This window comes from Chionomys nivalis, chromosome 22 (genome assembly GCF_950005125.1).
Source record: "Chionomys nivalis chromosome 22, mChiNiv1.1, whole genome shotgun sequence".
Lineage (NCBI taxonomy): Eukaryota > Metazoa > Chordata > Mammalia > Rodentia > Cricetidae > Chionomys > Chionomys nivalis.
In genome coordinates, this window is record NC_080107.1 from 40,466,988 (window position 1) to 40,479,758 (window position 12,771).

The window sequence follows — 12,771 nt, forward strand, 5'->3', positions numbered from 1 at the left end:
TGAATGGTCCCCACCAAAGTTGTACATGAGACCTCGAATTAGACCCTTGACAGCCAGCCTTTCAAGTCTCAGCTTGACCCGACACTGACGCTGGTAAAGGCGTGATCGGCAGGGGGCGCGCGCGGACAGGCGTCTGAACCACAACTCTCGGATTTGTTGTTGTCCCTCAACATACACAATCATGGAAGGGAAAAAAAGCTAAGAGTTTCGGGGCAAAGAGAAGAAAGGCGATTGCGGTTTCTGACTCATTCTGCCTCACCGCCGGTCCGCATGCCTCTTACTGACATGAGCGCACCTGGGGAAGCATCTGCCTAGATGCTCAGTGAGGGATTCGCCCACCCGACCTTCTCGAGTTTGACGACTGCTGATGCACCCCCAGGTACGGGTTGCTGCACTCCGCCCACACGGGAGTCAGCACCTTCCTGTGGGAATTCCCTGGTCCCCTGTTGGTTCGTCCTCCTTGTCCAGGCCTCTCATCCTCAGGAGCCTCTGCAGCGGCCCTTGGGGAGGAGCGTTTGTTTGGACCCGCCTGCTGTCGCCAGCCACAGGGGTGCCTGAACACAACCATTTCTAGGTCCAGAATTCAGACTGTACAGGCACGGGGGAGGGGGAGGGGAGGAATGAGGATAAGGCGAGGTACAGAGAGCGCCCCTCCCCCGTATCCCCTTGCAAAGAGCGCTCAGTTACAGGCATGGGGAAGGATGCAGTGCATTCTACAAGAGGCTTCACATGAGAGTAGCGGCGCTGGGACCAGAAGCACACCACACAGAAAGGAATTCTCCAGGGCAGCCCCTTCCAAGTAGAGCCCCTGGGAAGAGGGCGAGGGTGAGCTGTCAGAAGACATCGGTCAGTGGTAGTTATCTGTTGATTTCATATTTGCAGCTACCGACTGTCGATCCCTGTAAGGAAGGGTTTACAGCAACCTGGGAGTCAGCCCTTCTAGACAGCAGGAGCACACAGCTTTTCCTACCCAAGTGATCACGTGCATGTCCCACTGGTGGAGAGACTCAGGGTCAACTGCAGCACACTGATGGCATTGGCCCTGGTCCTGGTCCTCCCTGCTCCCTTCCCCACCCCTTGTCCTCTGGGTGCAGCTAATCTCCAAGCACACAGAAAGGCAGACAGGTGATGCCACTGCTGATGGGGGACTCAGTTTCCCCAGTGTAAAATGAGAGGCGGTACAGCTGGTCTTTGAGGACCGTCTTGGGTTAGGGTACAGGTCTTTGGCTGGGGCTTCGAGGGCCAGGAAGACTCCGAGAAGTACTAGGGGAGGTGATGTGTGGCTGGAGCAAATTCTCTGAAAGCAAACAGTGTCCTTGGGAAGGAGACAACACCTGTCCCTCCCCCTGGCTTCTCTGGAGTCAATCAAGGAGTGTCTGTCAGACAGAGTAATCCCAAGAGGTCTCTCTGGTTTCTGTGCCCTTGCTGTTCTGGGACCTTCTGCCACTTAGCTCCGTGATTTTCTGTCAGCCTCCCTGGGCAGTCAGCCTGACATGAACACTGTGGCCTTGAGGTCTGGGCTTCAGCTCTATTACTAGTGGCATCCTCCACCTGGCACTGCCCACAAATCCTCGATCCTGCCCCCATCTCAGCCTGGCCTCCCTCCCTGCTGAGGTTTGCTCTCAAAGCTGCAGGTGGAGCTGCTGCCAGGGGCTGGAGGGCTGGTGTTGGGCAGGCAACGTGAGGAGGGCGTGGGAACAAGGAGAGGTGAGCCTGGGTGGAACCGAGGCTAGCAGTGAACCGTGGCCTCAGCGGAGGCCTAGGGGTGGGAAATCTGTGGGCAGACTCCTGTACCAGGACTCAGACAGGTAGAGTGGAGCAGCCCTGCCTTGGATGGATCTCTGTTTTACAGGTGCTGGGAAGTGTGAGCCATAGTGCTTTTGTCAAAGGAGTTGGAGTCTCGAGACATTCCACCCCTAGAATCTGCCAGCTCATATCTACCAGCCCTGTGTCGCTGCGGCTCAGACACCCAGACTTCATTGCTGAAAAATAGGGGTCCAAAGAGGAGCTCGTGGCCCTTCAATGGCAGCTCTATACCTGAGCCCCATCCTCCCTGACATCACATCAAGGCCCCTGTTGTGTGGCCCCAGGTCCCAGTGAACTCAGGGTCACTAGACACTGTCCTCTTCTGCCATACCCCTTTTGTGATTCAGGATTCTTCTGCCCCAGGTGACAGACACTATGGCAGAGGGAGGGGCCATGACATTGCTGTCCCCACTCCCCATTTGGTTTTTCGAGTCCTGTTTTTTTTTTTTTTTCTCTGTGTAGCCCTGGAACTCACTCTGTAGACCAGGCTGGCCTTGAATTCACAGAGGTCCGCCTGCCTCTGCCTCGTGAGGGCTGGGGTTAAAGGTGTGTGCCACCACCACCTGGGCTGTCTTAAAGCCAGACAATTCTCTGACATTCCAGTGCGCTTCCCACCAGAGCTGGAACTGTATGTTCTGAACAACCTGGATCCCAGCCATCTCGGGACCCTCTGGGCCCTGAAGACTAAAGGCACTGAACTTGATCCTGGCCTCCAGCCAGTGTGCGTGCCTAGCTAGCCCTCTGGGTCTGTTGCCTATTAGGAAGTAGTGCCTCCAGGTAAGCAGGAAGTGACCCAGGCCCCGTGAGAAAGAGATGTGAGGGCCCACGTGCAGCTCTGGCGGGCAAGAGGTCCAGCTAGACAGCCCTGTACCTGAAGCTGCAGGGAGCTCGGAATGTTAATGCATTGGGCTTCGGCAGCAACTCAGGAGAGCAGAGTGGGAGCAGGGAACAGAATGGTCCCCAGGATTCCACTGCCAACTGCCTAGGTCCTTACTTAGCATACGTGAGAGCACTAGCGTGAGAGCACTAGCTTCTGCCACCAGTGGTGCTGCTTGGACAGAACTCTGTTCCTGTGTCATGACTCATCTTCTCAGAGAGTATCTTGGTGTGTTTACCCCTGAGGTTTCTTTCTTTTTTTTTTTTTAATTTTGACAAACTCCAAGAGATTACACAGCTAACAGATGAAAATCCAGCCGTTTTTCTTTTTTTTTTAATATTTATTTATTATTTATTATGTATACAATGATTTATCTGTGTGTATGCTGAAGACCAGAAGAGGGCACCAGACCTTATTACAGATGGCTGTGAGCCACCATGTGGTTGCTGGGAATTGAACTCAGGACCTTTGGAATAGCAGGCAATGCTCTTAACCACTGAGCCATCTCTCCAGCCCCCCTCCCCCCCCCCTGAGGTTTCTTGACCTGGTTTCCAGAGATGTGGAGAGATTTCCAGATCTTGTTGCAGGGGCTACCAACCACCAAAGGTGGCACCTCTGTCCCGGTAAACTATTCTGGAGTTTTCTGAAATGGGAAAGTCCACACAGATTAGGGGTGCTGACCAAAGAAGAGTTGCCTCCCTGGCCCCAAACACATATGCTGAGAGTCTACATGACCTCACACAACTATGTGTGTCAAGTACCTGGTATACATCTCTGTGGCTGTGTGTAAGAGCCAGAAGTGGCCAGGAGCAGCCCACCAACCAGCTCTAACCATGAGTGTGGGAAACAGTGGGGAGGGGAGCAAAGGCATCCCCAGTGCTGACTTTAAGAGCTGGACTGGCTCAGAGAATGAAAACAGTGTTCGGTTTGAGAAGACAGAGGGGCTAGAAAGATGGCTCAGGGGTTAAGAGTACTTGCTGCTCTTCCAGAAAAAAAATAAAATAAAATAGACCCTGCGTTTGATTCCCAGCACTCACATGGTGGCTCACAACCACCTACAACTCCAGTCGCAATGGGCCTGATATCCTCTTCTGGCCTTCGCAAGTACCAGGCACACACATGGTACACAGACATGCAGGTAAAAGACACACATCACAAGAAAGTGGAAGAAGGATGAGGAAGGAGAGGAAGCTGAGGCAAGAAGCTTGCTGGAGCCCGTGAGTTGGAGACTAGCTTAGCAGCATAGTGAGACCCTGTCTCGAAAGGAAGAGGACACGATATGGCTGAATGTCATTCAGGACCTGAATCAATGACAGCGCCTGTAGACACACTTTCATGCACGGGGGAACTCTCTCATGCTCTCCGCCCCAAGACAGAACTACAAACAGCTAAGGAGAGGGAAAATTAGTCAGCCCCAGGAATGAGCACTCATCGGTCATCCACTATCAGGTGGTCAGCCCCGAATTCACATACATACAAGCAATATTATAGTCTCAGCATGCCATATTTATACGTATATGTATATGTGTGTGTGTATATATATATATATCAAACAACTTAAAGAGGTCATGAATCGGAAAGGGAGTGAGAGTAAGGAGAAAGGGATGGCTGGGCGATGGTGGCGCACACCTTTAATCCCAGCACTCGGGAGGCAGAGGCAGGCGGATCTCTGTGTGTTCGAGGCCAGCCTGGTCTACAAGAGCTAGTTCCAGGAGAGGCACCAAAGCTACAGAGAAACCCTGTCTTGAAGAAAAAAAAAACAAAAAAACAAAAAATGGGGGGAACAGAAGTGGCCAAGGGAGGAGTTTCCCGGGTGGGGCCCCTGGGCTGGACAGGTCCTCCTCAAGAGGGACCTATAGCTGTCCCTAGAACAGGAAAGCAGGGGGAGTGGATCAGGAGGATAGCCTCATGGAAACAAGTAGCATTAGAGGGTTCTGGTTTTAGGTTGGGACCCCATGGAACAGGGGGAGCAGAGGGGCCTGGAGGACTCTGGGAGCTGCAGCCAGCCAACCCTTCACCAGTCTCAGTAGCTGTGTGAGCCTTGACAATCACATCAGCATGTAGGATTGGAGAGACAGTGTCTGCCTTGAGACTTGGTAGCGACAGTGCGGGTCAGCAGTGGTCACAGGGCTATGCCAGCATCTCCTCATTCCTTCTGGCATCTGGGCAGTGTTATTTTAAGCAGCTCTGTGGTAAAACATAGAGGACACAACATCTGTCTACTTACTTCCGTGACATGAATTCTTCAGAGTGGAATTGTCAGGCAGAAGGATTCAAACATCATTAAGGCTTTTACCATGTGGACCCCTGGAGGTAGGACCAGCTTCATCCTACCAGAACCCAGAGCACAGTGGCCGAGATAACAAACTCAGATGTAGAAGCAACTGACTCCTGGGCAGGAAGGCTTGTCCACACAGTCCTTCCCACATAGTCTGACATTATAAGTTTTACCAATTGTAGAGGAGACAGAATCTTCAAAAACTAGTTTAGAAGCCAGGCATTTAGAAGCCCATGCCTTTAATCCCAGCACCAGAGAGGTAGAAGCAGGTGGATTTCTGTGAGCTCAAGGCCAACCTGGTCTACATAGCAAACTCTAGGACAGCCAGGGCTACATAGACCCTGTCAAAAAAAATGCCCACCTAATTTAGACTTTTATTTGGTAGAGTTAGATCATATGAGTTTGCTGCCTTTTGCGACTGCTCCTTTGGGTCTTCTTGATCTCTCTAGACACACAAGGCCACATTCCCAAGGGCAGCCAGCTTCCCAGGCACAGCGAGAACAAGGAAGAGCCTGTGCATGGTTAAATAGACCGTACTGTTGGACGTTGCTCTCTGGGGTTCCCTTCCCTTTGAATCTCCCTTTGGTGATATGGCATTTGCCGCCAAGTTCAATGTCTTAGCTCGGCTAGGGTTTTTGTTGCTGTGATGAAACACAAAGACCAAAAGAAACTTTTAATTCATTTTACACTTCCAGGTTACAGTGTGTCACTGAGGGAAGTCGGGCGAGAACTCAAGAAGACCGAGAACCTAGAGGCAAGAACTGAAGCAGAAGCTATCGGGGAATGCTGCCTGCTCCTGTGGCTTGCTCAGCTTGCTTTTTTATAGCATCCGTTGCTGGCGCCTCCCATAGCGACCTGAGCCTTTTCACATCAACCACCAATCATGAAAATGCCCTGCAGACCTATCTAGTGAAGGCATTCTCTTAATTGAGAGTTCCTCATCCCAAATAACTAGCGTGTCAAGTTGACATAAAACTTACCAGGACACCCAACATCCTGAATTCAATCCCTGAATGAACCCCCATGGCAGAAAGAGAAAGGCTCCACAGAGATGTCCTCTGACCTTCATACGAGTGCCATGGCATGTGCACACCCCTCCAAGTAAATAATCAACACGTATCCTTAGCCTCTTCATGACCTCCGCCTTTCCCATAGCCTCGATGCAGGAGTGGGGTACTGACGGTTCCTAGGCCCACACAAGGCCTGTGTGTCTTCCTTCAGGTTGATGCAGAAAGCGGCCTCCATGTGCCACTTCAAATGAATCTCCAGACCCTGTGCAGCTCATCTGAGAACCCTGAGCTTCCACTCTAGGGTGAGGTGTGTGCCTCAGGAGCTGTCAGAGAGCAGCCATGGCTGATGTGGACACCAAGCCTCTCCCCTAGGGACAGCTGCCTACCCCGCAGCCTAGCGGCTCCAGCAGCTCTGGCATTTTAACCGTGCACAGGAAGCAGCTAGACTTTCTGCCATGGTCAGCAGAGAGCTTCTGCCGCTTCCCACTCATTGGGCACCAAGCCCAGCGCTCCGCTGTCCCCGCCACAGTGACACTGCAGAGTTGCTTGCACGACTCTCTCAGCTGCTCGCTGGGAATGCTGAGGTGTGTGCAGACATACATGCATAAATACACAAGCACGCCTATGCCCATGTGCACACACATGCAGATGCATAGCCAGACACACACAAGCACGTATGTCTGTCTGTCCTTGCATATTCGTATGCCCACACAAATATAAATCTGTCCATGTGCAACACACATGTGGGAGTGCACACAAAAAAATGTACATATTCACATGCACACATACCCACATAGGTGCATGTACCCATGTGCAGACGCCTGTGTACATTGTACAAGCAAGAACATGCATGTACATTTCATGCACACCTCTGCACATGCATGCATGTGTCTCTGTATGTATACAGATGTGCCCATCTCAGTCTCACTGTTGTTTGCCAGTCTGCAAGCTCCTTGACAATGATGCCAGTGTGAACAGAGAAAGAAGGAATACCAGCCGAGGAAACACTCCACCCACATATGACAGTCCCATTCAAGCTCTTGGGATAGTTTGAGCACTGAGCACTTTAGATTCTTTTTTTTAAAAATATTTATTTATTTATTATGTATACAATGTTCTGTCTGTGTATATGCCTGCAGGCCAGAAGAGGGCACCAGATCCCCTTACAGATGGTTGTGAGCCACCATGTGGTTGGTTGCTGGGAATTAAACTCAGGACCTTTGTTTTGTTTTGTTTTGTTTTGTTTTGTTTTGTTTTTTTTTTTTGGTTTTTCGAGACAGGGTTTCTCTGTAGCTTTGGAGCCTGTCCTGGAACTCCCTTTGTAGACCAGGCTGGCCTCGAACTCACAGAGATCCGCCTGCCTCTGCCTCCCGAGTGCTGGGATTAAAGGCGTGCGCCACCACCGCCCGGCAACTCAGGACCTTTGGAAGAGCAGGCAATGCTCTTAACTGCTGAGCCATCTCTCCAGCCCAGCACTTTAGATTCTTAAAAGGAATCTTGCAGGGAGAACATTTCCCCCTGGCTTCATGTGCTAGTCCTGTGGAGCAGTCCTTGCCTCCCACTGGGGCCCACCTGAGGTCAGAGAGGCAGCAGGAACTACCGCTCTGGCTGGCAGAGTAGGGAGAAGTGTTTATCAATGAGATCAGGCACTACCAATGACCCCACCATGGTTCGTGGAACTGCGGTAGTGATTGTCGGCAAGGGGATGGTCTCTGCATTACATTCAAACTGGGAATCCAAGAAGTTCCTTTCTCTCTTGAGATTCTTCAAAAAGCAGTTATGTCTAGCTTTTGTTTTTGCTGTTGACACAGGGTCTGTGTAATTCTGGTTGGTCTGGAACTCACTCTGTAGACCAGGATAGCCTCAAACTCATAAATATCTGCATGCCTCTGCCTCCTGAATGCTGGGATTAAAGGTGTGCACTGCCACACGCAGCAAGAACTATATATATGTATCTGTGTGTTGAGGAGGAGGCTGTCGGGCTTGGTGGCAAGTGTCCTTACCTTCTGAGTCATCTCTCCTGTGCCTAGGTTTTTTTTTTTTCTTTTTTTTGCTGTTGTTGTTTGGTTGGTTGGTTTTTAATGGACTCCCATTAAGAGACCTGTGTGCTTGCAGCAATGTATCCTTGGCAGACTCGTGGGGGCTTCTGGGGAGCTATGAGTTCAGAGTGGCCTGGGACAGAGCTGCTAGCTACTCCTGGGTTATTCTATCCAAGTCTCTGCAGCCTTAGATCTTGTAAATAAAGGCATGATTTAAAAAATAATCAATGTCCAGGCCTCCCCTGGAATAGGGTGAGGATATCTCCATGATAGTCCAGGGTAAAGGGGACCCCCTGCCACATCAGGATTCATGGCTCTTGGTGATGATGCCAACATGCCTACAAACCCAGGCTTCCCACCATGCTATCTGCCAACTATGTCTTGCTGTTCTGTAATTTTCCCATCGCTTAGGAGGCAGACTATCTCTTCCTTTCATTTCTTTATTGAATCCTTTGCTCATCTTTGGACAGCCACCCCACCCTGCCTGTCACTTTCTGCTAGGTTGCTTCTCATTTTCTGTGGCTGTGTGGTCAGCCAAGTGTCTTTGTGTCAGTCATTTGTCCCTTCTCTTGTGGAGAGTGTCATCCCTGTGCAGAAGAGGTTAGGAGTCAGTTTCTCTATGCCTTTGGGCCAGGGTTGGCGGGGTGTATATTAAATAAAAGGTGTTTCCTATGCTAGCATTTCTCTGCATTGTCTTCCAATCTATTTCTTGGCTCGAGGCTATAAAGGAGGTCTAATCTGATTCTGTCCTATTCAAGGGCAGCTTTAGGAGCCCAGGCTCTGGAGCCAAGAATCTGAACTCAACCACTGACCCAGCCAAGGGCAGGGAGCAGCAGCCAGACATAACAAGTCCTGGGACTGAATAAGCAACAAGGTTCAGTGAATTAGCCGTGCCCTGTGTCAGCACCTATGTCCCCGTCTGCCAGAAGATCCTTGTCCACCTGGCCACCTGACCTGCTGTGGTCATCACTCACTGTGGCCCTCAGGATGGACCCCGTGGTGCCACCCTGGATCCAGTGGGCAGGCTGAATGCTTCCTGCCCCTTGCTCACTTCTCAATACTAGAAGTCGTTACACCAATGGTGCTCTGCTGTGTTTGTGTTTTGGGGTGCCAGCCTCTGCGTGCTATCACCACAGCTCTAAATCTGTGTCGATTGTGGACAAGATGAATCCTTGCCCCGTCTTTTCTCCCCACTCCCGTGGCCATTCCTGAGCATACTTTCATCAATATGAATCTTTGAAAGAGTCTATCGGATTCTGGGAAAATCATGTGCTCTTGGAGTTGACGGGCATATCCATTTGTTGGAGAATGGGCTTGGGACCTGGAGAGTCTACGGCTGCCTCCCATTAGGAACAGCTCCCCAGGCACCTGCAGGAAAGTGGGTGGGTGGGGGAGGGGCAGCTGGAGCCCTGGTTCAGTTGTCTGTGGCTGCTGTTGGAAGGCTCTATTCCCAGCACCAGTCTCTGGCTCCTTGCTGATCTTGCTTCTGGTTTGTGGGTACCCTGAGGCTTGGCTCCTTTCAGATGGTGGTCCTGATTCATTCTAATTAATTTCCCTTTGATTCCTCTTGGGTTTCTGTGTAAGTGGTTATAGCTATTGTGGACACAGCTTCCAAATGTCTTCCTTTCCAGCCCATACTCTTTCGTCTCAGTGCCTGGGCAAGGTTTTCAACAGTGAGCAACCTCCTGGTGTGCCTCGTTCAGAGGTTTCTGAGTGCCTGGTGCCTATGAGACGTGTCTCTCTCTCTCCCCCCCCCCCCCCCCTCTGTTCATCTCATTTGATCCTCTGCCTGACCCTTTGGTGGGGGAAGGGAAAGGCAGAGACAAGTCCATCCTGGCCATAATAAACATTGCACTTGGATGTCCACGGGGCAATGCAGCATAAGCGAGGGTTATGTGTTGGTTAATATTGTCAGTGTGGCAGAATCTAGAATCACCTAGGGAACAAACCTCTGATGTGGGAGTGTCATATATCAATCTGTTGATTTCATTGGTTAAGTAATAAAGAAACTGCTTGGCCCTCATAGGTTAAAACGTAGGTGGGTGGAGTAAACAGAATAGAATGCTGGGAGGAAGAGGAAGTGAGCTCAGATGCAGGGCAGCTCCTCTGAGAGACAAACTCGACAGCTCTGCTCTCTGGAGCAGACGCCATGCTCTCCTCTCCAGAGCAGACATGATGAAGCTCTGACCCAGGATGGACGTAGGCTAGAATCTTCCTGGTAAGCACACCTTGGGGTGCTACACAAATGAATAGAAATGGGCCAAGCAGTGTTTAAAAGAATACAGTTTGTGTGTCATTATTTCGGGTATAAAGCTAGCCGGGCAGGAGCCGGGCAGGACGAAAAGCAGGCCCGCAGCTCCTACTACAAACCTCTGGGTGTGTCTATGAAAGATTATCTAGATTGTGTCAACTGAAGAGAAAGGGTCACCCTAAATATGAGCAGAACCATTCCTTTGACTGGTGTTGTGGATATAAGAGGGGGAAAGTGTTAAATCGGGACTGGCTTGCAGTTCAGAGGTTTAGTCCATTGTCGTCATGGCAGGAAGAGTGGTATAACATAGGCAGCCATGGTGCTGGAGAGGAACTGAGAGTTCCACATCTGGACCCAAAGACAGCAGGAAGAGAGAGTGACGCTGGGCCTGGCTTGAGCTTCTGAAACCTCAAAGCCCACCCACTGTGACACACTTCCTTCAAGAAGGCCACACCTCCTATAATGCCCCTCCCTATGAGTCTATGGGGGCCATTTTCATTCAAACAGCCATAGTCAGCAATCAGTACTTAGTTCTCTTGGTTTCCTGATTACAATCAGTACTTAATTCTCTCGGTTTCCTGACTACAGATATATTGGGGCCCCTGCTTCTGAAGCTGTGCCTTCAGTACCCTTCAAATCATCCCCCCCCGCAAAACTTCCTTAAGTTGCATTGGTCAGGTATTTTGACACAGCAACAAAAAAAGTAATAAGAACTTTGGGATCTAGGAGTGGACCTGCAGCTGTGCTAAGCCTGGTCACATGCTCTGCAGGAGGAATGTGGAACAGTCTGGACTTGAGGCTTGAGACGCTTTAGAATACTGTAAGCAGAGGCCACCATTCTGGCAGAAGATAAGATAAATGCAGAAAGTGGAGGTTATGAAGTTTTGTAGGGAAACGGGCTCTGTCAAGAACTGGACTAGGAGTCATTCATGTTATATTCTGACAAAGAATGTGATTTCATCCTGCCGTGTCCTGAGAACTTGAACAGGGTGGAATTCAAAGTAATAGACTAATTTGGCAGAGGAAATCTCAATCCAGGAGAGCCTTCAGGCCACATCCTGGTTACTGCTTACTGCTCGCATCCAAGCCTGCAGTTAGAGAAAGCAAGTGGCACAGAAGGCTGGAAAATGTCCTCCTTAAAGGGGAAAGGGGAAGTTCAAAGTTAAAGACTAGTCAAGTGCTCTCAGAAGTTAGCATCCTAAAAGAGAACCCTTCTGCTCCACTCTGGGACAATAGGGAAGGTGTTACGGGCAAGGCCTTCCCACTGAGGCGCCATCTTGTGAAGATACAATGAGAGCCTAAACTGTGAATGTCACTGAGCAGTTCCCTGCTCAAAACCAACCACCTAAACATACAAAGGAACCACCACTGTGGTTCAAGGGGGCCAGGCTACTTCTTATGCTGGCTATAGAACTTGGCACTATGGTCTATGACCATACTCTGAATGTTTCTGATCTCATCTCATTTTGGGAGTTAAGCAGGGTCTGACCTGGTTCGTACTTGGGTAGGAAAACTGGGTATTATCACCCATGTGGTACTGGTTTATGAGTAAGAAAAGATGTGAGATTAAAGGGCACCAAGATCCCAGAAGGCTGGTGAGGTCAGACAGTGTGTGGTAAGGTAGAATTCACTTGCAAGGAAGTCCTGAGAGTCTTGGTTATGGTTTCCATTGCTGTGAAGAGACTCCATGACTACAGCAACTCTTACAAAGGAAAATATTTAATTGGGGCTGGCTTAAAGAGGTTTAGTCCATTGTCATCATGGTGGAAATCAAAGCAGCATGGTGCTGGAGAGGTAGCTGAGAGTTCTACACGTTGATCTGCAGGCAACAGGAAGTGAACCGTCCCCTACATTGGGTGTAGCTTGAGCATATGAGACCTCAAAGCCCATCCCCTCAGTGACACACTTCTTTGAACAAGGCCATACCTACTCCAACAAGGCTACATTTCCTAATAGTGTTACTCCCTAGAGGCCAAGCATTCAAACACATGAGTCTATGGGAGCCAGACCTATTCAAACCATCACATGGAGAGACCATTGTGTGAAAATGTGCAGGTGAAACCTGGGCTGCAGTGGAGACCCCAGGATGCTGAAGATGCCAGGACCATAGGATATTAGCTGAGGGAAGCTGGAAGCTTGGTGTGGAGATGGCCCACAGAACTGGGAGTGGGTGGATACCTATGGACTGTGACTGATGCCATCTTGAGTCCCAGATGTCCAACATGGAGCTACAGGGTTTCTTTGGTGTTTCCCTACCAGCTTTCAGACTTGTTTTGGTCTGATTGTCCTTTGGTATGCTTCCATTCCTCCTTTTAGGAGTGGGAGTGTTTATTGTCTGCCACTGTATATTGCACATAATTCTCTTTTTTATTTTATGGGAACTCACAGTCAAAAGTTTGCCTTGAGTATCAGATAAGACTTGAGCTTTCAAACCATCTTGGAACTATTAAATACTATGGGGACTTTTAGAGAGGGAATAAATGCATTTTACATTATTAAACAGTTGTAAG